The sequence below is a fragment of the Narcine bancroftii genome, chromosome 8 (genome assembly GCF_036971445.1).
Source record: "Narcine bancroftii isolate sNarBan1 chromosome 8, sNarBan1.hap1, whole genome shotgun sequence".
In the NCBI taxonomy this organism is placed as follows: domain Eukaryota; kingdom Metazoa; phylum Chordata; class Chondrichthyes; order Torpediniformes; family Narcinidae; genus Narcine; species Narcine bancroftii.
The window spans coordinates 89877192-89901810 of NC_091476.1; the positions used below are offsets into that span (position 1 = coordinate 89877192).

Genomic DNA, 24619 nt, shown 5'->3' on the forward strand with positions numbered 1-24619 from the left:
GGGAAAACCCATACAGGCACAGGGAGAATGTACAGACAGCGCAGGATTCAAACTGGTCCCAATCACTGGTGATGACAAGCTGTTGTGCTAACTGCTGCGCCATCTGTGCTGCCCTCAGGTCCCTCTTAAATGTCTTCCCTCTGACCTCTAGTTCTAGAATTGACTATCAATTCTAGAATTGTTGAAGTTCACTTGATCTATGTCCCTCGTGATTTCATAAACCTCTATTAGGTCACTCTTCAGTCTCCTATATTCCAGAGAATAAAGACCCAGCCTATGCAACCTCTTGCTGGTTCTCTAGCCCTCCAGACATTGCCCAGGCAATATCCAGAGTAGAATCCAGGAGAGAACGTCGCAGATCCTCATCCCAGTTTTCACCGAGACAATATAACATCTAGCCAGAGGTGTTCAGTTGATTGAAGACTGGCGGGTCCATGATAGGCCAAACTTTGGTTTTTACCACTCACCTGTGGCATAAAGATTAGGTGAACAAACCATCAATTTTCTCTTCATTACAGCACGAGTGATGGGGCACTTGAGTGTGTTCCAGCAGAGAAACAGAGATAAAAACAAAAATTGGGAATATATGGCATAGCGGTTAGTGCGATGCTGTTACAGCACCAGTGACCTGGATACTAATTCAGCGCTGTCTGTAAGGAGTTTGTACAATCTCCCCATGTCTGAGCGGGTTTTCTCTGGCTACTCTGGTTTCCTCTCGTGTTCCAAAGATGTACAAGGTTAGTAATGGACATGTGGGTGTATTTGGGTGGTATGGGTTTGTGAGCCAATAGGGCGTGTTACCTTGCTGCATCTCTCAATTAAATTAAAATTTTATAGCATTCCACACTGTGCATGTTATGTCTTCCCATCATTTGGCCATTCATTGAAATAAAAACTGAAAATGCAGGGCAGCATTCACTGTTGGCGTAGCTGTCAGCGCAACGCTGTTACGGCACCAATGATCGGGACCGGGGTTTGAATCTGGCACTGTCTGTAAGAAGTTTGTATGTTTGCCCCATGTCTGCACGAGCTTTCCCCGGGGGGGGGGGGGGGGGTGGGGGGGTGCTGGTTTCCTCCCACCATTCGAAACGTACCGGGGATGTAGGTTCATTGGGTGTAATTGGGTGGCACGGACTCATGGGCCGAAATGGCTTGTTACTGGGCTGTATGTCTAAATTAATTTTTAATTTTTAATTTTTTTTTAAATTTAAATGAAACACTTTGCAGGTCAGGCAGCATCTGAATGGAGAGAAACAGTGTTAATGTTCTGGGTCAAGGAAGCCATCCGTTGAATGAGTACTTCCATCTGAAACATTAACTCTTCTTTTGCTCTCCATGGATCAGACTGACCTGCTGAATGTTTCCAGTGGTAAAAGCCAACGCTTAAACCAATCGCATCCCTGTCTGTCTTCAACCAATTCAGCATCTCTGCCTGGATGCCATTTTGTATGTGAATACTGGAATGAGATTGTCTCCCTCCTTCCTCTCCCAGATGTTTTAGGGGCCAGGACTGGAGGCTTAAAGGGAGTCATATTTATGGGGGTGTGTGTGTGTGTGTGTGTGTGTGTGTGTGTGTGTGTGTGTGTGTGTGTGTGTGTGTGTGTGTGTGTGCGTGTATGGGTGTGTGTGGGTGTGTGTGTGCATGCATGCGTGGATGGGTGGGTGGGTGTGTGTGTGGATGTGTGTGTGGGTGTATGTATGTGGGTGTGTGTGTGGGTGTGTGGGGGTGTTTTTGTGTGTGGGGGAGTGTGTGTGGGTGTGGGTGTGGGTGTGTGTGTGTGTGTGGGTGTGTGGTGGTGCTTTTGTGTGTGGGGGTGTGTGTGTGTGGGGGGGAGGGTGTGTGGTGGTGTGTGTGTGTGTGTGTGTGTGTGTGTGGGTGTGTGGGGGTGTTTTTGTGTGTGGGGGTGTGTGTGTGTTTGTATGTATGTGTGTGTGTGTCAGTCAGTCAGTCAGTCATCAGGACAGTCTTTGTTTATGATGATAAATTTATACAGAGTCCACAAAACTGCATGCACCAAAATAAGCAGGCAGTGATATCACTAAGGCAGCTTGGAATTAAACTGACATTGTGTGAGATGGACAATTGTGGCCTGAATGTCAGTAAAACCCACTGTGCATCACCCACTCCAACCTCTCACCATATCAACAATGGAGTGAATGGGTGCTTGGAGCTCTCCCCACCACATTCTGACCTCACTGCTAAGTATCAATGCCAACGGCAATCACATTCTTGTTGGCATGTGACCTGGCCATTAAAAACTGGTGCAAATCCAGGAAAGGCTGAAGGAAGGAACACTGTAATCCTCCAAAGCTTCACAGAGAGACTTTACCCTTTGCCCCACCTATACTGCCACCTTCCTTCCTCCCCGTATTCTGGGCTGATGCCACTCAGGACTTCCCTGAATTTCCTAGCTTGTGTTCCTGTCCTCCCCATTGATCTCAAGCCCCCGTTCCCCCATCCCCATCCCCATCCTCTTCTCAACATCTGTAACTTCCTCCAGCCCTGTAGATAATTCCATTCCTAGATGCAACTCTAGGTGCCTGGATCCCAAATTGTGGAATTCCCTCCAACTCCTTGAAGACCAAGAGTTTACAGATCTGTCCTAGAAATGGCTAATGTGTTGGTGATAACATTAATAATAATAATAGCTAATAATATGTTCAGTGCTTTTCAAAGATGGTCTTGCAAAGCAACAAGAGATTATTTAGAGATATGAGCCCGCACTGCCCAATTAACCTATTAATCCCAAATTATTTTGGAAGGTGGGCAGAAATTGGAGCACCCGGAGGAAACCCACAAGGTCACAGGGAGAACAGGCAAACTCCTTAAAGACAGCAATGGATACGATCCTTGGTCACCAGTGCTGAAATAGAATGCGCTAACCATGCCACCCTTATCAATTATATTTCATATTGAGCATCATAGGTCCACAAGACCTGTGTTCATGCAGTGAGCACCTCGAAACATAGGCAAGATATCTTTGTCTCCATAGATACTGAATAGACCGGGTGTGTTTACTACAATCACAGTGGCTGAAGCCTATTACGTTTCTCAACATTCTTATTTCACTCAAGTAGTGTTCTTTTAAATCTATGCTCTATTCTCTGTCAGTTTCTGTGGTAGTGTGGTAAATGTTCATCACCTTCTGAGTCCTTTGGTCACGACTTGTAAAGATGTATTGATGGCTTCCTTGTGTTAATGGGGCCCAGTTGTGGACCTCCTCTTCCAGGTTGGTGCTCTCTGTGACACATTTATATCTCAGGTTAGGGAACATGGGATTGTTTAGACTAGCGGGTTCTCAATCCTTTTTTTCCCACTCCTTAAGTAATCCCTTACTAACCAAAGAGCACCTATGGCAGGGTAGGAATTCTGCCATCAGCTCCTGGTCTAGAGTACACATAACTCCAGGCACAGCCCATTCAGTTGATACCCTGCAGATTGTTTAGTCGGAAGTGTCTTACCTTCTCAGGGGCAATTATAAATAGCCGTAACTGCCAGCCTTAGCACCAATGCCTAGATCCAAATGAAATGAATAAATAAAGAATAATTAAAGCCATTATTCAAGAATGACGTTCCACATCTTCGTTCAAAATAATAGAGGTAATCTGAATGCCCTTCCTAAAAAAAGGTGATACACAAGGTGTCATTGGAAAAAGTTAACATGGCCAATGATATATTTTTGTTGGCAGAGGGTATTAAAAGCTACAGCAGATCAACCATGATGTCATGGAGGATGGAGCAAGTTCAAGGCTCTCCATGTTCTTCTCCTAAACCTCAGCCCCAAAGAAAAGCAGGAATTTGATCCAAATAGATCTCTCTGAGAGTGTATCCCTCAGATTAACTCATTATTAAGACCTTTCACTGGATTTCAGATCACATAGGGAGCTATTCTGAGATTTGTCAGACAGGAGAATGGTTCCACCATTGTACCTAATACTTTGATATCCTATGCCTGGGATTTGGGATGGAGTTCATGGGGAATTGGTATACATGGCCCACCCACTCTTCATAACTTCCTGAATCCCTCCCTCACTGGGAATTCTACCCACTGAACCATGGAATTGTACCCAAAAAAAAGGTTCGCATGGGGGAGGGGATGAGAGTGTGTTTGAGCTCAAGTCAAGCATTCTTGGGATTCCATCTGTCAGCTCGGTCATGTCCTATTGGGGGGGGGGGGCGGGGGGCATTGGATCTGGTCATGTGGACATGGATCAAAACTGCCTGAGAAAAATGCTCAAACAGTGCAGAGCAGGAATGTGGCCTGGAGGCGTATTGACAGCACAGAATCCACCTGTCTTATAGACCAAAGCTTTTTACGCCTTGATGGATGTAAAGTTTAGTGTACTCTACACTACACTTGGCAGCTCCCATTCTGAATACAGCAATTATTGTTTCTAATGAGGAAAGTGAGCTGCAATCTGCACAGATTCCAACTCGTTGAGGTTAGACAAAAAGTCAAGTTGATTTGATAAAAATATTTTCCACCATTTACCTAAATGATAAACTTAGACTCAGATACTTGTGGTAATGGTTGATGCTTTGCAGGGAGGTGTTTTTAATTGAAATGAAGCCAGTTGTGCCCATATAAGGAGCTTTTCAAAATTACAGGAGAAACATTAAATTACTTTTGAAGTGTGGCAAGATAGCAGGAACAAAGTAAATGACCAACCAAGCTTTTCCAGTGAATTTCATTGAGGAATACATGCCGACCTGGAGAATTCTCATGCTCTTCTTGAAGTTCTGCTGTAGAATATTTTAAATTCACCTGAGAGAGAAGATAACGTGCCTCATTCGAAGGCTGATACTTCCATCATTGAAGCACTCGCTCAGCCGTGCATCAGGGTAACCTTGAGTTTCAATCTCAGCTGTGGTACATGAACCTGGAATCTACTAACTGAGGATGATAAAACTGAGGATGAACACTGAGCCAAACTGGAATAATGAATGAGAAGCATTCAGAATCAGAATCAGGATTTATTATCATTCACAAGTCCCGAAATTCAGTGTTTTGAGGCAGCATCCTAGTTGAAACATTTATATTATAACCCATCTTACAACAATGAATACAAAAAAAATAACAGTGCACAAAAAGTAAGGCAGTGCCTTTGGTTCATTGGTTATTCAAGAATCTGACGGCAGCGGGGAAGAAGCTGTCCTTGTGCCGCTGAGTGCTCGCCTTTAGGCTCCTGTACCTTTTTCCCGATGGTAGCAGAGTGAAGAGGGCATGGCCTGGGTGGTGGTGGGGGTCTTTTAGGATTGAGGGTGTTTTTGTAAGACACCGCCTCATCCAGATGTCCTCAATGGAGTGAAGTCTGGTGGCTGTGATGTCGCAGGCCGAGTTAACAACCCTCTGGAGTTTTTATTTGTCCTGGGAGTTGGTGCCTCCATACCAGGCAGTGATGCAACCAGCCAGAGTGCTCTCCACGGTGCACCTATAGTTTACGAGAGTCTACGGTGACATACCGAATCTCATCAAACACCACACAAAGTATAGCCGCTGGTGAGCCTTCTTCGTTATTGCATCAATAAGGAGGCTCCAGGACAGATCCTCGGAGATGTTGACACCCAGGAATTTGAAGGTCTTGACCCTCTCCACTACTGAGCCCTTGATGAGGACTGGGCTGTGTTCCCCTGACTTCCTCCTGAAGTCCACAATCATCCCCTTGGTTTTGTTAACGATGTTTTGCTAATGTTGTTGGTGTGACACCACTCAAAGAGTTGATCTATCTCCCACCTGAACACTTCCTCATTACTATTTGTGATTCTGCTGACAACAATCCTTGTTACTTTCTAGACTTCTACAATGAATAATTGCACCCATTGTTATTTCCATATGGTTAACATGTTTTATCTTGGTGCCTGGTCAGACAAAAGGAATGCGATTTGCTGGGATCCAAGGCCAGGATCATCACTCATCCCTTTTACAACTGCCATGAAACACTGCATGATATTTAACTAATCTTCCTGGCCTGTAAAGTTCAGTGCCATCGTCATATTCACCCAGTGAGCCATGAAGGGCTTTGAAGTTTAATATTCCAAAATCACAATAGATAATTAGACTTGCTATTGGGCCAATCAAACTCTCCCACCCAAATCTACTTGGATGGGAAATCATTCTACTCTTTTTTGCTAACCATACTCTGTGTAGAAATAATATCCTACTGTTTAAATTTGTCTTATGCAAACAAATCAACGCTCACTGGTGAACAACTGCCTGAACCCAACAGCTCAAAGATTGAATTTTCTGATTTCAGGTGACCTGTCCCCATCTTCCATCTATCCATTACCTGCTCCCTTCTCACTCTTGTCTCAGTCCTCCCTACCCCTATAGTGGTCTCCTCCTACTCATCTCCCCACCTATACCACCTTTTTTTTTCTCCAGTATCCTATCACTTCTTCTAGCCCTCCCTCCATCCCTACTTTTATTTTTCATTCCCATTCTAATTTCCTGACCCAAAACATTGACTGACCCTTTCTCTCCATGGATGCTGCCTGGCCTGACGAGTCCCTCAGATTCTCTTTGTTTGCCTAAGATTCCAACATCTGCAGTTCTTATGTCTTAGTCAGGCCTGGGACCTGAATGGTGAATAAAGTACTCACAGTGGTGCTTCGTTCCCCTGCACTGAACCACAACCAGAGGGTAAAACAAGAATATCAGAAGTTAAGGATCAAGGACAATACACAAACATGCAGGAAAAACGTGGCAGGTCATGCACCATCCACAAGAAGTAAAGAAAGGCTAACCCAATTTTCTAAAAATCAATACAGTGCACAAATAAGAGTCCTTAAACGAGTCCCTGATTGAGTTTGTTGTTGAGGAGTCTGATGGTCGAGGGATAGCAGCTGTTCCTGAACTTGGCTGTGTTTGTCTTGAGGCATCTATACCTCTTTCCTGATGAGAACAGAAAGTGTGCTGGGTGGTGTGGATGTTTGATGATTGTTCTCTGACGGTTGTGTTCCCTGTTGATGTTCTCGATAGTGGGGAGGGTTTTTACCTGTAATGAGCTGGGCTGTGTCCACCATCTTTTGGAGGGCTCTATGGTCAAGGGTATTGGTATCCCCCATCCCAGTCTGTGATGCAGTCAGTCAGTCAACAGCTGTAAACTAGAATGTTTGATGCAACATGCCAGCTCATTGTTAAATGAATCTCTTGCAACCACTTGAAAAGATGAACAGGGGAGCAGTTTAATGACTGAGCCTGATGATGGTGAAATATTTCCTCAGTCCTGCACAAGATAATCAAACTAGATTCTCCTGCTGAAGTCCCGGGAGTGGGATATAAGCCCACAACTTTCTGACTCAGAGGTAAGTGCTGCTTACACAAACTCAGTGTAGGAGTGGGCAACTAAGATGTTTTTTTATTTGTCTAAGGGGGTGAGGCTAATTATAGCTGCTAAGCCACAGTCCATACTGAGGGCAGCTCAGTCAAGCACAGCCGGAAACTGAAGTTGGCACCTTTCCTGCTTGTGGGAGCCAACCAGCCAGTGACCCCAGTGGATCACGGAGCTTCAGAAAAGTTCTAATTAAATAAATGAAACCAATTCTATTCAAAAGGATCTCCAGCCTGACCAAGCTCCTCTCCCTGCAGTCCAATGATCTTTATTCAGTCTATTTTCATTCTTCTCTCTTTCTGCTTGATAATCCTTCTAAATCCTTTAACAATGTTGAAAATTACAATTGAAAAACATCTTTATGTCTGTTTGCATTTGGTGTTTGTTTTTCTCTTCAATTAACACTCAGGCTCCACTTTCCATTCAACTTCCCTGGCCCGTGTTATGGTGGTGTTGTTTAAACTCCTGTTATCAGAGATTAGCCAACAGCACTTCTGGAATAAGTGTCCTTTGGCTTCAGTGCATTCATCTAGTTCTCACTTCCCAGTTGATTGATTTGTTAGTCCCGGTGTCACCACGAGGATTTCAGTGAAGTCCACAGGTGAGTGAGCGAAATTTATCCCTGTGAATGGGTAAGGGATTCCGCAGCATACAGGTTTCCAAAATTAGGCCGCCCCTGGATTGTTTTAATTTGTATATCACAGCAGTCCAGAACTGATACGTACGTCGTTGTGTCATTGTGGGATAGGAAGATACTAAACTGAATTGGAACTTCACAGGAAATTCGCAACTGAGCAACTCCTAATCATGATCAGAGAATCTCCTTGATCAGGTAGTTCCCCTGATTGGAATTTGCCATATGGGAACCCAATTTCTTTGTATGCTTCCCTGAAAATCTTTCCAGTCCTGGGTCATAGAGAGATTCCTCACAGAAACAGGCCCTTCAGCCCATTGAGTCCATACTGACCATTAGCCACCCATTTTATATTAATCTGATATTACTTTTATCCTCACCACATTTTACTATTAACCATCAGAGTGATCGGTCTGTAGTGGCCACCCCACACATCTTTGGGAGGCGAGAAGAAACCAGAATACCTGAAGGAAACTCATGTCATCACTGGGAGAGTCCAAACTCCACACAGACAGCACCGAAGGTCAGGTTTGAACTCTGGCACAACAAGCCAGTGGTTTGACCAGTGCACCACTGTGTCACCCCACTGCATGACCCTGGAGATCCTATTTCATTTCTGATTGGTCCGTGCTGGGTACAAGCTATTTCCCATCTTGTTTAAGAGCAATGTATCATAAACCAGAAACAATTGTTCCTTTTGGCCACCTACAGCTTGCTCATCTCAACCATTCTGGTCTTGTGACATCAAGCAAGAGTTTATACCAGCCCGCCCATCTAGATGAACCTTACCTTACTCTCGTCATTCACAGCTCAGGCCTTACTGTAGATCTGTTCCTTTCTCTCTCAAGCTATCCATGAGCAATGTCACAGGATTTCAAAATTACTTTTATGTCCCTGTTCAAACCAAGGGAGCTTTCAAATGACAGAAAAAAGATAGGAGTATTCTAATTTATCACTGTACTATAATGAACATAACTAGAATGATAAGAAGATGAAGACCTTGAACCGGTGTGAATGTCATTTTCTAACACCAATAAAAAGCCCTATGGATTGGGTCTGTACCCTAAGGAATGCACCTGATGCTCAATAAAAATCACAGATCAATATATGGAGAGACGAGAGGAATTAGATGCTGGAATCTGGAGCAAAAACAAATCTGTTGGAGGAATTCAGCAAAAGGCGAGCAGCACCAGTGGGAGAAACAGCATTGACATTTCAGGTCAGAACTCTTTATCCAGACGATAAAGGGTTCCAACCTAAAACAGATCAATGCCCTTGTGGATCTTAAAGGAATGGCAGGATATGGGGAATGTGCAGAAGAAGCTGGAACTGAGGTAAGAGATAAGCAATGGTGCATGAATGAAGAGCAGGCTGATAGGGGCAGAGAACATACTCCTATTGTTCTTGCCCTGGACCTGTCAGCTGGAGCCCTGCACTCATGAAGTGAATGAAGCTTTGAATAATTAACCCATTACCTGCTGCTGATATTGGTAACTTATCCACAAGCACCTTAATTCTGATGAGGAATCTACAATTGGAACATCAACGAAAGGGCAAAATGTCAATATGTAGATTGTGACTTTGTGCAATAGGCTCAAGTGAGTGATAGTAAATTGTCAGCGGGCCTTACAGCTCTCCCCAGCTTTATTCCCAATTACTTTATTGGGGAGTGATGTAAAGAAGACCACTGGAGGGGCAACTCTCACAATCACATGGAAAAAATCTATTCCTTGGCTTCACACTGGAGTCACAGCTATTTAACTAACCTTCCACCCCCCCCCCCCCCCACTCCTACCCTCTGCATCTCGACTCAACTCTGGAACCAAACTGATAATCCTGCTGGGAGCCTTTCCCATTGGGATCAGGCAGCAGAAATTAAATTATTAACTATATAAATTTCTAACCATTTGAATTGGGGCTGTCAATGGTGACAAGGGGAGTGGGTAATTAATTATTGTACATGACTTAGGGTTGGTTTTATGAACTGTTCTTCATTCACTCAGAAATATTACTGGGTAACTTGTTCTTGCTGAACAGTCGATAGATGATGGCCCTGTACCCCACCCCAACCCACCTCCAATTCAGCATTGTCAATAGCTGTTCTGATTTGTTTTCTCTCTTTCCCACCCCCCCCCAACCAACCCTCCAATCTGCATTTTCTTTCCTTGTCTACTTCCACCTATCACCCACCTCCCTGACTCTCAACCCCACCCCTCTCTTCCCAGCTTCATCAGTCTGTCATCTTTCACCCCTCCTCCTGTCACTTACTGGCTCTTGTCTCACTCCTACCCCTCTCCTCTTTATCCCAGCTGTCTCCACTCTCCACTCTCAGTCCTGATACAGTATACCAATCCAACACATTAGCCCCTTTTCCACTGGCACCCTGTTGCAGAAATTAACTGGGAATTTTACTGGGACAGGGTCCACAGTAGAAAAGGGACAATGTATAAACGCCGGCATCAAATGACATCATTTCACGCTGGGGATTAATCACCTCTACCCCTACTCATATCCCCGGTGTTTGTTGATGCTGACATGGTGATAAAACCAGTGGAAAAGGGACAGCAGAAAGTCACCCGTTTCCAGTTGAAAGTAGAACCCTCCGATCCCCGGGGATGAGTGTGTTCAATGGAAAAGCAATTAGTGTCCCAGTTAAGTGTGGCCCAGTGGAAATGGCACAAAGAGCTTCCTATCCCGGGACACTGCACGGCCAAATAACTGGGATGCCAATGGAGACTTCCTTTTCCCTTCAAGGATGCTTCCTGACCCACTGAGGTTCCTCCAGCAGTTTGTCATTGCTTCTAATTCCAGTGTCTTTTGTGTCTAGGATTTGCAAAATTACAAAATGGCACACAGCTAAATAAAGTCAGTATATTTTTACACCTTTTATGTACCTGCAATTAACATCACATGCCAGATAAAACTCCGATTGTTTGGAAATCCCATTGCTTCGGCATCTAGCTCACTGGGTGGCATTTCCTGCGCTCCCTTTAAACTCACCATAATTTATTGCTGTGCAAAAAAAGGTTGAAATTAAAAATGCATTGGGCTAACAATAGGAGTAACATCCGAGAGTCTGACAAACATGCAGTCCACCACCACCAAAGTCCTGAGAAGGCCAACGACTTGAGTTTTGCACACAGTCCCAATGAAAAGTCTTGTGGGTTCTCATCATTCACTCCGAGAAAGAAACAGCCCAGTAAATTGGTCCCATGTATATATTGCTTCCATGTTGTATATATTGTAGGTGGCTTGTATTAGATACAGTGATTGGGTAAGGTCCTTGTTTTTAGTGATCCTCCAGTAATATATTGGATGCAGACGTGGATGCTGTGCTGATTTATTTATTTAACCATGGTTCACGAGTGACACATGGATTTGTTTATCCACATAACTTGGACCATTATGAGGCTTGATTTGCCTATAATTCTGCCCTGCTTAATTTTGATCGACTCTCCCTTTTAGTTTTTTGATGGGAGGGCGAGGTAAAGTTCCCCTCTGGTTATTTCAGGAAGTACCTTCAAGAGGCCGAGTGGTGTGCTGGTTATGAGAGAGTCCTGTGGCATGCACCCAAGTGCACAGGACCCTGTGATAAGTGATACTCCTCAGGGACAGATAAGGCAAACTGAAAAAAATACAAAAAAAAGAGAATTGCTTGAACTGCAGTCTGGTGAAATTGAGCCTGTCCTTTTTCTGCACGTCACTTACCCACTGCACCCAATGGCTTAATGATTAAGGTGAATGCATTGTCACAGCCCTTGGTAAGAACAGGGCCATACAATCAGAGCACAGGGTGGCTAGGACCTGCATGCTGGGTCTTTAAATAGGAAACAGTTCTCCTCTGCTTTTCTGCTTTCCTCTCCCTTTTTTGTTCCTCTATGGGTCCTTTGTTTCCTGTCTCTGTCACTCTTGCACCCATCTCCACCAAATCCTGACTCTAATCTTTTTTTTATTGTCCCTTGCCTCATTTCTTGATCTTTTTCTCTCTCCTCTGTACTTTGGATTCTCTCTCCCTCTTTCATTTCTCCAAACAATTTTCCTCTTCCTGTTTCTCTCAAGTTGCATTCTCCAGTGTCCTGATTTGGCATTTTTCTGTTGTTTCTGATGTTCATTTTCTGTGATTCCTTCAGTTGTTCTCTCTCTCTTTAACTTTTCCATTTCTTTAGACTTCCCATTTCTCCCTTCCTCCTATCTCTGGTCTTTCTCCACCTCTTGTTCAGCAAGTTTATTGTCCTGTGATTGCACAAGTACAACCCGATGAAACAGTGTTCTCCAGTCCTCAGTGCAAACCATGCAGACACATAGCCAGACAACACACATACAGCAAACAATACATATGCAGGACAAGTATTCATATATACAAATAGATACATTTTGTTTTGTGAATATGAAAGTCTCAGATGGTTAATATGAGCAGTTCCTTTGCTCTTTTCCAGCACACACTCTCTCTCCCACACACACACAGACTACACTCACAGACATTTACACACTCCATACTTACCTTGATGGAGGGCTCAGACCTGAAACGTTGGTTATTCATCTTTGCCTCCCTGAGGGACCTGCTGAGTGTCTCCAGCACTTTTTTTGCATTTACTACACACGCATACAAACACACTGCCCTTACACTACATGCAGTTCCTTGCATGCATGATACGGTGGCCATTCCAAAGGAGGATATGGTTTTAGGTTACCATATATCTGGCTATCCATTCCACAGGATGATGATAGTTCCTTTCAGTCAGTTTGTCGGGTTTGATAAGAGGACATCCTACTCCTCAGCAAGCCACGGCGTGCACTTGAGTGGATTTAGGCAAGTAGGGGGTTAAAAAGGTCCAGACCCACTCTCTCGACGTCCCCTCCCAGATCCAGCAGCATGGTGAGGTCAAAAATGGCTGGGGGAAGTTCTGTTGGAAATAATGGCCAGACCAAGCTTCGATACAAGGAGATGCCCTTTCCGCGCCATAGGGTTCATCTGCCCTTTGACAGGTCTTGTTTGTCATCCTGCAGGGGCTATAGCCACCTCCACACCAGGCAAGCCTGGTGGGGAAGGCGGTTTAGTCGCTGACCACCTGACTATGCGACGGGTAGTACTGGGTTAGCATTCACACCAGTGACCTGACAGAATATATTTTTACAATACTGTTTAAATTTTATAAGAATGTTTTTAAACACACTGTGTGTGTGTATATATATATATATATATATATATATACATATTTATGTAAATATTTCATAATATATGGTAACCTATGACCATCTCCTCCTTTGGACTGCCCACCCTACATACATACTGCTCACATACTGCTCACATTTCTTCTTTGGCTTGGCTTCGCGGACGAAGATTTATGGAGGGGGTAAAAGTCCACGTCAGCTGCAGGCTCATTTGTGGCTGACAAGTCCGATGCGGGACAGGCAGACACGGTTGCAGCGGCTGCAGGGGAAAATTGGTTGGTTGGGGTTGGGTGTTGGGTTTTTCCTCCTTTGCCTTTTGTCAGTGAGGTGGGTTCTGCGGTCTTCTTCAAAGGAGGTTGCTGCCCGCCAAACTGTGAGGCGCCAAGATGCACGGTTTGAGGCGATATCAGCCCACTGGAGGTGGTCAATGTGGCAGGCACCAAGAGATTTCTTTAGGCAGTCCTTGTACCTTTTCTTTGGTGCACCTCTGTCACGGTGGCCAGTGGAGAGCTCGCCATATAACACGATCTTGGGAAGGCGATGGTCCTCCATTCTGGAGACATGACCCACCCAGCGCAGCTGAATCTTCAGCAGCGTGGACTCGATGCTGTCGACCTCTGCCATCTCGAGTATTTCGACGTTAGGGATGAAAGCGCTCCAATGGATGTTGAGGATGGAGCGGAGACAACGCTGGTGGAAGCGTTCTAGGAGCCGTAGGTGATGCCGGTAGAGGACCCATGATTCGGAGCCGAACAGGAGTGTGGGTATGACAACGGCTCTGTATACGCTTATCTTTGTGAGGTTTTTCAGTTGGTTGTTTTTCCAGACTCTTTTGTGTAGTCTTCCAAAGGCGCTATTTGCCTTGGCGAGTCTGTTGTCTATCTCATTGTCTATCACATACTGCAAACACAAACTCCACGTATATACACAACACACAAATATATGGCATACACATGGTACACACGTGCACAGAGCACCCATACACACAAAAATGCAAATCCTTGATGTATCACCAAAGGAGATAAGTCGGGAGAGAAAGGATTGACAGTCGGTGGGTTGGGCAAAGCCTCATTGAACTGAGTGAGTAGTACGGCAGTGTTAGTGTCAGCTGGCAAGGCACGAGTTGCTGTCTGAGATAGTCACATCTCCCAAAGCGCAAGCCTTTCAGTATGCTGTCTGTACCTATCAGACTGGGTCCACTGCAGGTCATTATAACTCGAGCTTCTTTCACCGGCTGTTTTAGGGCATGGTTTTCATTATTTATTCCTGGTTTTATTGTGTTGTGAATAGTTTTCAGGGCTTTTCTATGGGGGGAGAAAGTGGAACCGACAAGGCGCCGAGATAGTGGGACTGGAGCCGGGTGTGGGTCCCTGTCTGAGGAGTAACCGCTGTTCGAGGTAACAGTCACCTCAAGGAGTGAGAAGAGGGGGCATCCCACAAAACGGGTCGTGAAGAGGGAGAGCTCAATGAAATATATTCGGGAAGGATGAAGGAGAGAGGAAAGTAAGGAGTTATAATGGGAGGAGAGGAAAATACGAGGAGGGGAAATGAGAAAATGTGTGTGAAAGTTGAGTGTGTGTGTGTGTGAGAGAGAGAGAGAGAGAGGAGTTTGGTGCCGAGTCCTGTAACAAAGCGGTCGGTTTCTCAGGTAGGATCCCAGATACCGAAACTGCAGATATTCTGGTCTCACTATGAGTGAACTTTAGTTGGGTTCACCGGCATTTAAAGTGGCTAATGATGAATTTAGTGCAAGACTGTAGCCTTTGTTCAGCCTCCACATCTGTTTTCTCTTAAAGCAGCGTAGACTGAAATAATGTTTTTCACCCCTTACTCTGTGAAGGCAATAAATTATTGCAGAGCCACCGTTTGCAAGCGGGCGAGTGGAAAGTCAGTGAGTGTTGTAACTTCCTCGCTGTGATGTTCTTCATTAAAGCGGTAAATGCTGTATTTAACAGTGTCTCGCCTGACAGCAACTGGATTAAGGGAATTGCGGACTATCTGAGAGTCACGTCAAACCCATAAGAGGCGGGATCCAGACCAAGTTTCCCAGAAAGTGGTTCTCCGACGCATTTGGAGGCTCCTGTCCGACCGGCTTGGTAAGTCCCTCAATTTATTTCGGGTTTTATTCCGAGATTAATCGCAGCCCCTGCTCTTTTGAGTCTCGAGGTCTCAAACACGTATATGTTTACCGTCAGTGCAGTCCTGTTAAGAGGTGTTTGTTTAAGGAATGTTGTTGAGGCGCCTCACTAACAATACTGTCAGGGGTGATGGGGGGTGGGGGGGGGGGTGTTGGTTGTCTCTCACACCGGGGTCTTGGGTCCACTCTCCTCGTTGTTTCTGAGCGTCCAACACTTTTAGTCGGGTGATTATTGCCGGCCAAATATGCGATCACCCAAAAAAAAAGTCATTTAGCAGCAATTTCCTCTGTAGAACAATTTGCCCCCTAATAGACCAATTTCTGGAGTATGCAGGAGCAACGGAAAAAGGAGAATGCGACGGCCCAGACGCGAGTCATTGATGACAGGAGTTGTACTGTCAGACAGCCCTCCGCGTTGCAGGGATCCCCTCCCCGCTTCAATCGGGTCGCCGTCGGAGCCTTTGGACTCCGCGATAATGTTGTGGACGCCAGAAGCACCCGGCGGGCCCCTTGGTACGATCTACTGGGTGAGGGTAGCGGAGATGTCGGGGTACTTTTACGCATGGACTTCAGAAGAGCAACGAGTGAGGCGGATTGGAGGTGGGCATCCGGATGGTGTTGGTGGGAGTGAGCGGGGCGGGAGGGCTGAAGGGGCTCTGATGAGGCTGATGTGGAGGTAGTTGGGGACGGCGACTGTGATCCTCGGAGAACAGTGCCTACTTGTTTCTGTGACATTAATGATGTGTAGAATTGCAGAGAGACTATTGAGGAAGCCCCATCCGCACAGCGACCGAGGGTCCGCGCAGAACGGTTTTAACTTCATAAAATTACTGTCAAGAAAGCAACCTCCAGCCTGGACAGTCCCACCACGGAAAGAGTGAGCCGGTTCATTCCACTTGAGGGACTGGGCTTCCCTGACAATTAAGGCGATGGTAACAATCGTGGGGAGGGGTGGGGAACGATGGGACGATCTCGTAGAGACTGATGCGCCAATGTTTAACGCAAGGACGGTACCTTTGGCAAGTTGACAGCAGCGATCGTGGATCAGTGGTGGTGCTACTGATACGTAATAATAGTGTCAGCAATGGTAACAGGAGTCACTGTTAAGGTGTCAATAGATAGAGCTGGTGAGAGGGGCAGAGATGGTGTGGGATAGATAGAGCTGGTGAGAGGGGAAGAGATGGTGTGCGATAGATAGAGCTGGTGAGAGGGGCAGAGATGGTGTGGGATAGATAGAGCTGGTGAGAGGGGCAGAGATGGTGTGCGATAGATAGGGCTGGTGAGAGGGGCAGAGATGGTGTGGGATAGATAGAGCTGGTGAGAGGGGCAGAGATGGTGTGGGATAGATAGAGCTGGTGAGAGGGGCAGAGATGGTGTGCGATAGATAGAGCTGGTGAGAGGGGCAGAGATGGTGTGGGATAGATAGAGCTGGTGAGAGGGGCAGAGATGGTGTGGGATAGATAGAGCTGGTGAGAGGGGCAGAGATGGTGTGCGATAGATAGAGCTGGTGAGAGGGGCAGAGATGGTGTGGGATAGATAGAGCTGGTGAGAGGGGCAGAGATGGTGTGCGATAGATAGAGCTGGTGAGAGGGGCAGAGATGGTGTGGGATAGATAGAGCTGGTGAGAGGGGCAGAGATGGTGTGCGATAGATAGAGCTGGTGAGAGGGGCAGAGATGGTGTGCGATAGATAGAGCTGGTGAGAGGGGCAGAGATGGTGTGGGATAGATAGAGCTGGTGAGAGGGGCAGAGAGGGTGTGCGATAGATAGAGCTGGTGAGAGGGGCAGAGATGGTGTGCGATAGATAGAGCTGGTGAGAGGGGCAGAGATGGTGTGCGATAGATAGAGCTGGTGAGAGGGGCAGAGATGGTGTGGGATAGATAGAGCTGGTGAGAGGGGAAGAGATGGTGTGCGATAGATAGAGCTGGTGAGAGGGGCAGAGATGGTGTGGGATAGATAGAGCTGGTGAGAGGGGCAGAGATGGTGTGGGATAGATAGAGCTGGTGAGAGGGGCAGAGATGGTGTGCGATAGATAGAGCTGGTGAGAGGGGCAGAGATGGTGTGCGATAGATAGAGCTGGTGAGAGGGGCAGAGATGGTGAGGGATAGATAGAGCTGGTGAGAGGGGCAGAGATGGTGTGGGATAGATAGAGCTGGTGAGAGGGGCAGAGATGGTGTGGGATAGATAGAGCTGGTGAGAGGGGCAGAGATGGTGTGGGATAGATAGAGCTGGTGAGAGGGGCAGAGATGGTGTGGGATAGATAGAGCTGGTGAGAGGGGCAGAGATGGTGTGCGATAGATAGAGCTGGTGAGAGGGGCAGAGATGGTGTGCGATAGATAGAGCTGGTGAGAGGGGCAGAGATGGTGAGGGATAGATAGAGCTGGTGAGAGGGGCAGAGATGGTGTGCAATAGATAGAGCTGGTGAGAGGGGCAGAGATGGTGTGGGATAGATAGAGCTGGTGAGAGGGGCAGAGATGGTGTGGGATAGATAGAGCTGGTGAGAGGGGCAGAGATGGTGTGGGATAGATAGAGCTGGTGAGAGGGGCAGAGATGGTGTGCGATAGATAGAGCTGGTGAGAGGGGCAGAGATGGTGTGCGATAGATAGAGCTGGTGAGAGGGGCAGAGATGGTGTGCGATAGATAGAGCTGGTGAGAGGGGCAGAGATGGTGTGCGATAGATAGAGCTGGTGAGAGGGGCAGAGATGGTGTGGGATAGATAGAGCTGTGAGAGGGGCAGAGATGGTGTGCGATAGATAGAGCTGGTGAGAGAGGCAGAGATGGTGTGGGATAGATAGAGCTGGTGAGAGGGGCAGAGATGGTGTGGGATAGATAGAGCTGGTGAGAGGGGCAGAGATGGTGTGCGATAGATAGAGCTGGTGAGAGGGGCAGAGATGGTGTGCGATAGATAGAGCTGGTGAGAGGGGCAGAGATGGTATGGGATAGATAGAGCTGGTGAGAGGGGCAGAGATGGTGTGCGATAGATAGAGCTGGTGAGAGGGGGCAGAGATGGTGTGGGATAGATAGAGCTGGTGAGAGGGGCAGAGATGGTGTGCAATAGATAGAGCTGGTGAGAGGGGCAGAGATGGTGTGGGATAGATAGAGCTGGTGAGAGGGGCAGAGATGGTGTGGGATAGATAGAGCTGGTGAGAGGGGCAGAGATGGTGTGGGATAGATAGAGCTGGTGAGAGGGGGCAGAGATGGTGTGGGATAGATAGAGCTGGTGAGGGGGGGCAGAGATGGTGTGGGATAGATAGAGCTGGTGAGAGGGGCAGAGATGGTGTGGGGCTGACAGTAGCAGTGACCGTGGTAACCTCCATCTACCGTCTGAAAGCTGAGCTTCCGAACTGGAAAAGCTCCCCTGGACAGGGAGGGGAGCTGTATGGACCTACCTTGTATCCTGCGCCAGTATGACAGCAAAGAAAGATAATCATGAGAGGGATGAGAAGGAAAGGGGTGGGGGGGGGGGGGGGAATTGCAATGTGAAGGTTGTAGCCCAGGCAGATGTTGCTGGGAGACACGGCAGTTTGTAAATGGGCTTCACCTGCATCTCCTTGCTGGGTATTTCTCACTCCACTGCTCTGGTTAATCACTGCCTTTTATCCTTAATAGATTTGAATGGGAGTAATGGTGTCCTCCAGACACCTGCACTGACTAAGAGAGGAGTGGAGGTGACTCTAAGTAAGAGGAAATGACTGATGGGTAGCTTTCCCACCTGGGGTTCCAGAGGCCTCTTTTTAAAAGTGGCCACGTTTCCCCATCTGAGGACCATTCATGTTTATTTGCTCCTGAAGATAGGAAGCTATGCTAGAAACTCTTCAGTAGGAACTGCCCTGGCTTCAGCCTAAATTTTGCGACAGGTTGATGAATTGTCGGGGAATGTCAGAGAATTGATTTGTTGTCACTGGCCGTGTGCAGAATTTCGAGGGAGTGGCCACTGGGGATCTGGTAGCTTTCTGCAAATGACCGATTTATCGAGAGTTAGTGGAAAGTTATCTTTTTGCATGCCGTTCAAGGACTAGCAAAGAGTCACAATGGTCCGACACTACATTGCAACCAAAGGAGCAAAAGAATGAAAAGAAAGAAAATTCTTCTAGAGACTGAGCGCCTCCTCCTGTGCAGCCACCTCCAGCTGGTGTCAATATTAATAATTTAATGATATACAGTGGGGTGCAAAGCAATGCCTCCTACTGATGGATGTTGATGGAAGGTGGAAACTGGTTCCATTACTGTACCTCCCACTGACAATCCTGTCTAGGTTCATATTCACAGTTCTCAAAAGTAAAAGGCATTTATTTGGCACCCAGCAAGTCTTCTCCAAACCATCCCAAAGTGGTATACAGTGAGACACCACTGGAATGCAAAAAGCACAGCAGCCAAATTGTGCACAAGAAGATCCCAGTAAGAGTGATTTGAAATTTGCTACATAATCCTTTTTATAAATATTGGTCAGGACACTAAGAATAGATCAACCGATGATCAAAATATTCCGTTGATTTTTTTTTTACTTGAGGCAGCAGATTGAATATTACAGTGCCACTTGGTACTGCAGTGGAGTACTAGCTGATCCGTGCATTCAGACCTCTTGAATAAATCAACCAAATCCTTGAATAAAAGCTTAGATTGTTCTGACTCAGGGATGTGATATGACAACTCCATCTTAGTGGACACCTTTAAACTTAATGAACGGTTTGGTGGCAAGAGAGGATGGAGGAACATTTGCAGCTATAAAAGGTAGAGCAAAGATCATTTTCAAGAAAATGCACAGAAATACTCTATTTTGCCAAGTTCAATTAACTATTGAAGATTTTCTTGATTTAATAAAAGGTAAACATGACTGTGAAATTTAGGTGAGTAATGACTTTTGATTGTTTTAGGCATGTGCCTAATTCTGCAAATCATGGACACTGCCTGTGAATACAGCTATAACTCAGTGGGAGGCTCTCTCACACCTGAGTGTGAAGTTGTACTTTCCGTTGACTGGAGCACTAAACCAAAGCTGAGGCTTCAGTACAGTGCTGAGGAGATGCGACAATGTTTGATTTACCAAATTACAGATCAAAAGTGGATCCTATGCAACAAAAGTGAAGGATAGGTGATTTCCTCCATGTACACTAACATTTTATAACAAAAAATCATTGTTAATTGTGAGACTTTCCTGCATATGAAATTTACTGATCTTTTTTGTTTATTACAATAATGGCCATACTTCAGTGGCTGTGAGATGATCAAAGATGTCCTGAGATTGTGAATCATATTAGAATCACATAATAGAGCCTCCAATAGTTCAGTGGTTAGAACACTGGCCTTGTAAACCAGGGGTGACGAGTTCATTCCTCACTAGGGCCTCATTTCTGTGAGGGGCGCTGGACAAAGAGGTGACTCTATCCCACTTAATAGTGGGCAAAGTTAAAGAATTTCATGTATATTACGTGGTAATAATGGAACCTTTGAACAAGCTGCCAATGCTCAATTTCTCACTGGGCATCCTAATACAACCTGTGAATGGCTGAACCTTCAGGAAGCCAATAACTAGCATCAACTGCTGGGTAAGTTCTGTCACTCCTTTTAATAATGTTGGAGCAGTGGAATTAAGAAATCAGCACTCAAAAGTTCTGGGAGCCACTACACACTCCTTGGGTAGAAGCATCAAAATGTATTAATCAATCAGCTGGTATATGTGCTTTAACTGTTAATTTGCCCAAATTGGCCCAGGAGAAGACATCCTGATTATGCTTCTATTATACAACCCCTAAGCTCCCCTTCATCAGAATGTCCATCCCACTTTTCTTCTCCATCACTAAAAAGATGGTGGAAAGGAGTCAAATTATTGCTTCATTAAAAGGTGTCTGTCTGTCCCAGAGGACTGAACCGAAAAACGTGCTGATAAACAGGAATGGAACGATGGAGCCACTGCCGCAACAGATCATGCATCTGGGTTCAATCCTGACTTCCAGTGTCATCTGTGTGGAGTTTGCACGTTCTCCCTGTGACACGAGGGCTCCTCCCAAATGCTCCTGTTTCCTATCTCATCCCAATCATGAGTGGGTGGGGTATTTGGCTAATGTAAAAGACCCTCCAGAGGGTAGGTGAAACTTGAGAGGTTAATGGTGATATTATGGAGATTAAATAACAGAGGAAATAAATGGAAAATGGGATTGCTTTCTGAGCTTGCATAGGTTGAGGGTGCTTTCTTTTTAAGGCCAAAGAAAATATGAAATGGGGAATAAATAAAGTTAACTGGATCTGTAAGATAGATCAGAGACAGAGAGAAGGAGGTACAAGAATGCAGGAGAAAGAATGTGTAGTTTCAAATAGCTGGGAGATTGGAAAAAGAGTGAGGTAAAGACAGCAAAATAAATGTGGAGACCATCAAAGAGTAGAACAAAGGAAGTGAAATTATAAAAGGAAGACAAATATGTAAGAGAATTATGGATCTTTTTTAAAAAAAGTGCAGTACAAGAGAAGAAAAAAATGATAATGTATGAGAGGATAGCAAATAAATGGAGAAATAGGTAAAGGATTGTAAGAATGTAAAGAGTTAATTCACTGATGCCACACTGGAGCTCCATTCAGAGGGAATGTAGCTTAAAAAAAGTGACAAACCTCATGCATCAATTTCTGAGCAGTGTTCCCTTCTAGTGTTGATGGAACTGGAGAATTTAACCTTTGGAAAGAACTGAACAAAGTGATGCAGCGAGGAGCCAGTGTAGTGGCGGGGAATAAGAAAAAGGAATGGGAAAGAGACAGAGAAAGGCAACAAAATGAAAGAGGGCCAGGCACCGAGATCTTGCTTCAAGCTCCATTGCAAGCCAGTAAAGTCGTGGAGCTGGGGGAGGGAAGAGTGATGGTTCCCACAGCAGAACAGAGTGAGGGAGACAGACTGTGGTGAAAGTGAGACACACATTCCAGCTCCCAGCAGGAGGTAGTGTATCAGCCAGCACTGCCTGAATTGTTCTGACTACCCTGCATTAATTTGATTGTGGCCAGCAGTAGACATTGACCCTGATGAAGCCCAGTGGATGAGGCAGGGTGGTGGGAAGTTGGGGTGGGCGAAGAATGTGAGGGGACGGGGGTTGGTCTGCAGGGCTACCACCTCCATGAAAAGCCCAGCATTTGTAGTGCTGCACTGAGAGAACCTGTATTAATGTTTTAGTGACACACAGAAGCAAAGTGACCCTTTACATTAAATATATCAATACCTAAATGCCAGCTATCAGTTTAAACAAAAACCTGTGGAAAATAAACTCTGCAAACTTGCATAGAGGCTTATTCAAATTACCCATCCACATTGGAAGGAACATAATAGGAGGAGGCCATTGAGCCCTTCAAGCCTGTTCCATCATTCAAGTAGATCACCTATTCTATCACCTTCAAGTACTTCAGCGTCAAAAAAAAAACTTCTCGATCTTAATTCGAACATTTTCATGTGGTCCATTATTTTGGTCGTGTGAGTTTTCTGCTACAACTCCATGAAAAAACAAATTGTGTGATATTTGACTAATTGTGTAAATTTGACTGCAAAACGTGCATGGTGCTTAAGTGTAGAACGTGCAGTTAAGATGGGTTCCAGAACAGGAACTGACAGGTGCTGTGAGAGGAAATAAGGAGAGATTTTCATTGAAACCCAGGGAGTGTGCTGTGCCACACAGCTGAACAACAACTTGCATTTATCTCTTGCTTCAGGATATTTCCAAAGACCTTTACAGCCAATGTAAAGTATGGCCACTGTTTAATGTAGAGAGCTCGGGAGCCAGTTTACACAAACAGTAGTGAGATGCTTCAAGTGTTCCTCGAGGAATAGACATTGACCAGAACACTGGGGAAAATGCTCTGCCCTTTTACAAAATGGTACCAAGGGAACTTATGCCAGGCACCATGGTTTAAAAATACATCCAGGGCCATCTGAGGTATTTCAGTGATTCCCACTGAACCACCAGTCTAGATTTACTGCTCAGGAATGGAATGTGAATCAAACCCACCATCTCCTGATGCTCACGTGAGGATGTTTAAAATGGAGAAAGGGTAAAATATCCAGTCAGTAAGCAAATGAAAATCAAACTAAAACCCTGAAATAATAGCAGCAAATGCTGGAAGTACTTAGCAGGCTAAGCAGCATCTGTGGATTTTTGGTGAAGGGGGGTTGACCTGAAATCTTAACTCATTTCTCTTTCCACCAATGGTGTGTGTACCTGCATTTAATGTCTATATCGCACCATCGTTTGGAGAGGGGCAAGTTAGCAAAAGTTATAACGAACTATTCAGGTGGCTTTTCAGAGCAGGAATTACAAAAAGTGCCTACAGACGATCTGCCTTCCCCCAAATCTAGCTGTGGGAAGTGAACTGAGGAGAGGGGAGACAGCAAGAGTCTAGAGAGAGGGACTAGACCAAGGACTGAAGACCAAAATCAACTCTGGAATTTCCACATCTTTCTGCTCAGCGGAGATATGGGCTTCTGAAGCATTCACTGAGATGGAATTAAACTGTACCAGGTTAAGAGATTTAGTGAAAGACTGATTGTCTCACAAAGAGCTGTGAGAAGCAAGGTATAATGAAGGGGCTCTCCATAGGGTGCATAGGATGAGGTACAGCTGACCTCTCTGCGCTTGGCTAATCAGCTTTACCCTAACTGGATTTGAGGATTGTGGCAACTGACTTAGCAGAGTTTCATTCTTCTATAATTGGTTGGTCTGTCCCATGACAGAAACTGACAAGGTGGTGTTCATTTATCTCATTCACAGAGGGTTTCAGGTCAGACGGATAGAGGCTGGAATCAGGAGTTTGGCAACAGATCTGGCGGCGGCTGGTAATAAATGAGGCAGTTACTGTACCAGAACATAAATGGGACTTTCATCCGTTTGATCCTTGCCTAAAAGATTCACAAAGAAAACATACATGCCTTTTGACCGAGTTAATAATCCCTGTCCCAGCAGGGAAAGTTTCACACTGTTAACACTACCTGACTTGCTCAACTGAGAACTTAAAACAGAAACCTGAAAATATCCACAATTTCTCTCATTGTAAAAGCTAGTTTGGAAATGAAATCGCCACATGCTGGAAAAAAAAATAGGGAGAATCATATTTTAATGTCATTGTTCAAATATTTCAGTTTGTCCCAGAGTAGATTAAAGTCACTGAAGTTCTTTTGGAGTACAGTCGTTGTTGCAACTCAAAAAATGGTGCAGCTATTAGTCAGGTCCCCAAAAGTGATAAAGATGGGTTCATTTAGTTTTAACAATTGGGCAAGGATAGTGTGGGGAACAGCCCTACATTCTTCTCAAATAGTTCATGGTTTCATTTAACGCTTTGTCATTTCTAAACTTAACAACAACATTCCGAGCCGATCTCC

General features: G+C 45.4%; 2 long non-coding RNA genes across 4 annotated transcripts; one reads left to right on the plus strand and one right to left on the minus strand.

The window, feature by feature from the left end:
- The first annotated feature begins 286 nt into the window (after positions 1–286).
- Positions 287–24399, plus strand: LOC138741014 (uncharacterized). Its single transcript, XR_011343270.1, has 3 exons — positions 287–485; positions 15094–15234; positions 24012–24399. It is a non-coding gene; the product is annotated as an uncharacterized lncRNA (long non-coding RNA).
- Positions 8783–16283, minus strand: LOC138741013 (uncharacterized). Of its 3 annotated transcripts, XR_011343268.1 has the most exons (3): positions 14970–16283; positions 10861–12199; positions 8783–8860 (listed from the first exon to the last, which is right to left on the minus strand). It is a non-coding gene; the product is annotated as an uncharacterized lncRNA (long non-coding RNA). The 3 variants fall into 3 exon arrangements; XR_011343267.1 differs by lacking the exon at positions 8783–8860 and having other exon boundaries at positions 10824–12199; XR_011343269.1 differs by lacking the exon at positions 8783–8860 and having other exon boundaries at positions 10824–12199; positions 14963–16283.
- Positions 24400–24619: the final 220 nt, after the last annotated feature.